The 4,692-nt window shown below is 37.0% G+C and overlaps 1 long non-coding RNA gene across 1 annotated transcript; it reads right to left on the reverse strand.

Annotated features, from left to right (window-relative positions):
* Nucleotides 1-445: 445 nt before the first annotated feature.
* On the reverse strand, nt 446-4,367 carry LOC136008530 (uncharacterized). Its single transcript, XR_010610129.1, has 3 exons — nt 4,211-4,367; nt 3,204-3,319; nt 446-1,162 (listed from the first exon to the last, which is right to left on the reverse strand). It is a non-coding gene; the product is annotated as an uncharacterized LOC136008530 (long non-coding RNA).
* Nucleotides 4,368-4,692: the final 325 nt, after the last annotated feature.

The following is a 4,692-nucleotide window of genomic DNA, read 5'->3' on the forward strand; positions in this document are numbered from 1 at the left end:
TGCATCAAAACTTTCTTCTTTTTGAATCTATACAGAGAAAGCTAAGGGACTTGTGTGAAGTTTAAAAATTTAAAACTAAAACCATTGAAAGTTAATGCTGTCAGTCCAATTCCTCCATGGCTTTTCATATCAAATATGCTACATTTAGAAGACTTTTTTGAACTGCCAGTACAATCAACTATAAAAACCAAAAATACATTTTTAACTATATTATAGAATTATACTCAATGACAACATATTTATCACTTGGACTTGATGATCTTAAAGGTCTTTCCCAACCTAGTTGATTCTATGATTCTATATATACTTATATAATCTACATCTGTAAAATTTCTACTTGCTACTGAGATACCACTGAACTATGGGAAATGCCCCTCTGATCCTAATGCACAATGCCACTTTATTTCATAGAAGAAACCATAAAATACACAAATTAAACCTTCAAAATGCTTGGTTTTATGGGAGATTTTTATGGGTACACATATGTTTAAAGCTTTAGAAAACAAACTTTAATATTTCACCAAATTTGTCTTGTCAGGTCAGCTCAAGATTCTGTTATATGAATCTTCCAGCCATAACACTCAGCAAAATAATTTAGAAAGGGAAGCATGTTTGCTCAAGAGAGGCTTAGAACAGAACACAGGTCCAAATACTCTTGAATTTTGGAAAGTCTACTCCACACTGGTTATCTTTATTTATACTGGAAGAGAGAGAGAAAGATCCGAGAGCTGTACCAATATCTAAGTGAAGAGGATATTTTAATACTTTGCCTTTACATCCAGTAATTCCCATAGAGAAAATAGATCAAGAAACCGCCTCTATACCAAACACTCCAGTGAAAATAATAAAAACACACCCAAAACCAAAACTAACAAAAAAAAAAACCCAAAAACCCAGCCACAACCCAATACTAAAAGCTCCTAAACTCTACACAACATACTCCCAGAGTATCAATAGGGTGACACACCCCAATTTACCTGAAAGGAAAAAAATTTTTCCTCCTCTTTGGATCTTACATATGCCAGTGAGTTAAACTACGAGCCTGCGTTGCTTTGGCATTCCCTTCCCTCTCCATGGAGGCCCTGGTCTCCAAATGCTGATAGCATCCACAGGAACAAACAAACAGAAGTTCTGAGCTGATTTTCACACAATTGCTGAAAACCTGTAAGATAAAGGTGAAGAACATCTGAACAGATTGTTGCAAAAGTAGAAAAAACATGCAATATGGGGACACAAGATATTTCTTTCTGAATATAGAAACCCCACTTGTCTAGCTATCATCCTTTACTATGAACAAACTTTCAAAGACTGTTTCTCTCTAGTACTCATGAGTCATTTTCTAACATCGCGTCTTTGGCGGCTTGAAGCATTTTGAAAGTGGAAAGCAAACAAAATTGCTTTTAATGCACTCATAAGAGGGTACTTCAGGTTTTTTAAAAGCCATTTTTTCTCTATCTTTTAGCTGCTAGGAGGCTTTAAATGGGACCCCTGTAGGTTTTTGTCTGTAAACCATACGAGAGCATAAAAGCTTGGAAAACTTGCAGAAATTCTGAAGCAGGTTCACACAGCTTCATTGAAACTGTGTGTGGTTTTGAAGCTCACCAGGGCTCTACTCACCAGGAACCATTTGAAATGGCCAACTTAAAAAAAAATAGATTTAAAACTCATAAAGGATTATGATGAAAATGTAAGACTTATCCTGTAGGCTTCCAGCTTGAAAGAAAAAATACTATTCTGTAAATAGGGAGGAATGGGTTATCATTCTCTAAAGGTTTTTGCAGATTGTTTCTCTGAAACTCTGAAGCCTGAAAAAGGGATCAGAGTAACCTCTGTAAACACAGCCTAAATTAACCTGCATCAAAGTGATTTACTTGTATCAAAAGAATCAAACTGATCAACCTATTATACCAACACATGGTGGCTCAACTATCCTAAAATTGCTTGCAGGATTGTGATAATGGAAATGTGTCAAATCTTCCCCTGTCTTTGGAGGTGACCCTTCTCAACCTTTCACTTCAGTATCCATCAGAATAGCCAGCAAGAGAAGAAGGCTTGGAAAACCACCACTGCCATCCATAAATACCACGAGAAATGTGAAACTACTTTCATTTATAGGAAGAATCAGTCAAATAACATTTTCTAACACCGTTATCTCACTATCACCAATTTCTCATTCTATAGTGTAAGGTTTACTAGAACTTGTTGCTGCAAAAGAAAATGGAAAAGTATTGTTCTGAACGCTAAGGGAGACATGAATTTATCACAATAGGGTCTAATATGGTATTTCTTGTGCATACACAGTTGTCACTGAAGCCTGACAGAATTCTGTAGGAAAGATTGCCAGGCTGCATTTTCACTTCAGTAAACACTGAAATTCTAGTACAATACCAAAAAGTTTTGATGCTTTCTTTCTGATGGCAAGCGGTACAACGAATGAACATTTAATTTAAATTTGCTGTGGGACTGATTTTGCCACTAGCAGTTGCTTTTAGATTTTATACTCATTATTTATAAATTTCATACTCATTGATAGTGAAGAATACTCAGCAATGCTGTTGATTTCAGGTTAACTATTCAATATGTCAGCAGCTGTTCAATGCCAGGGAATCAGTGTAGCTTGTTCACTGGGATCATAAAGATCCCAGCATGGGGTTGGTCATGGAAGCTTATTTTTCCATAATCACAAGTCATAGCATTAATTCCTATCTCAGGAAGGTCTCTATTTCATCTTTTCTGTTAATATATAATGCTTGAAAAGCTGTTGATCTATTTACATAACACCCTCTTTGGCTAGAGATCCACTGGCCCACATTAAATGACCAAAATCTGTAATACGTAAGTCCTAGCACAGGAGTAGGAGGGAGCAGAAATAACAGTTTCCTAAGTCCTTGCAATAGCTGAGATTTTAAAGAGGTCCCAGAGGTATAAAGGAAAAGGTTCAAACTATGTAGAAGAAGCCAAGATGTCTATCCTTGCCTATTCAGACTTGAGTGGACAGAGAACATGACCTCGAATGTACTGACAGGAAGCAAGATATACTGACCAGGTGCTTAAAAGACTTCACTGACAAAAAACCCACCAACAGACTCCATTAACCTTGTGTGTCTGTATCAACCTTCAGTACTTCAGAGGAAGCAGGGAGGGAAATGAGGAGAAAATAACCCCACCATTACCAATGAAAACAAACAAACAAATATACAAACCTTTCAGAAGCCAAGGAAGGGAAATTCCTTCCCCAATCCTACAGGTAAACAGCAATTCTGAAGCAGGGCATTAATACAGCATAAGTATAATGTAAACAGATACTCAAGTAGTCTCGCTGTTAAAAAAAAAAGGAAAGAAAGAAGGGGAAAAAAAAAAAGGAGGGGGAGAGTTACTATTCAAAGTACTACTCAAAAAGAGTAAAGTCTGGAAGAGCACAGCCCATGGCTGGCATCTCAGTATTTCTTTTCCATCATTTAGACCAATTTGAAGAAAATCCCTGTAAAGAAGCTTTCATAAGATGGCATTTTTGTGATTCAGTATAGCACCAATATTCCTTTTGAGTTTTATAACTGTTCCTAGAACATTCTTGGCAATGAATTTGAGCTTTTTGAAAGAGGCTGCATTTCACTGTAAATGGTTATCTGGTATTCACAACACAAAATAAGCATTTGAATATTTATTGTGAGCACATTGCATTTTAGGGAGAACACACAAAGATTCTTACCACAATTATCTTGTTCCAGCTTTAATATACTAGCTGTCACCTCTTTAATGGATCTTGTGAGAAAGGAAAGTTTCTTTCTTTAACTCTCTTTTCCCCCTGAACGCAATTACCACCTCATTCAGAGCTCTTTGTGTCCACCTAATCTCTCTGATTATGTCTCTGACACCACCACAATACTACATGACTGACATACCTGACAGCTGTGACTAGTGACAGAATACTCACAATGAAAACCAGCTCTATGCAGGATGAGTATTACCTACCGCCAGCCTCATAGAACAGACATGGAAGGAAGGTAAAAAAGGGGTGGGGGCATTTCACGACTAGCCTAACCCCTACCGATTTTTCCTCCTTTTAGAGCCAAACAGCATTGACAAGCAGAACCTCTTTGTACATACCTACCTAATGAACCAATTGTTGGATGAATACAAAAGAACACCCATTAGTATTTTAATTTTGAATTTATAGGGTAGAAAATGCATGTTTGGAGACCTGACTTACAAGTAGGACTTGATGGATCATTTTGTCTCTCTCCAGCCCTTTTATGCTCCTCTGGGTCATAACTCCCAGCTGGTGCTCAACTGTCAGATTTAGGCAGGTGGCAATAGATGAGAGCCTGTGAGGAAAGCTACACCTGAAAATCTCATTCCCAGACAATGACCTGCCACTGGAATGAAGCACAAACTATTTCAGAATTCAGTATTTTGAGCCATAGACATGAAGTAGTATTACAAGTAATTAGCTACAATAGTAGTGATGAATACCCTAATCAGGAAAAATATTAAAGTGCTTTACAAAGCATCTTATGCTTTAAAAATTACAGGGTTTTTATTTCAGGTTTACATTAAAAGCTTCATATTGTCATGACTTTCTTCCCCCCCCCCCCCCCCCCCCCCAACTTAAAAAAGGATGAGAATTTTGGGAATAGGGATGAAACACATTTTTTCTAAATATACTGAATATTCAGAACAAACAATTTAGCT

The sequence above is a fragment of the Lathamus discolor genome, chromosome 2 (assembly GCF_037157495.1).
Source record: "Lathamus discolor isolate bLatDis1 chromosome 2, bLatDis1.hap1, whole genome shotgun sequence".
Taxonomy (NCBI): domain Eukaryota; kingdom Metazoa; phylum Chordata; class Aves; order Psittaciformes; family Psittacidae; genus Lathamus; species Lathamus discolor.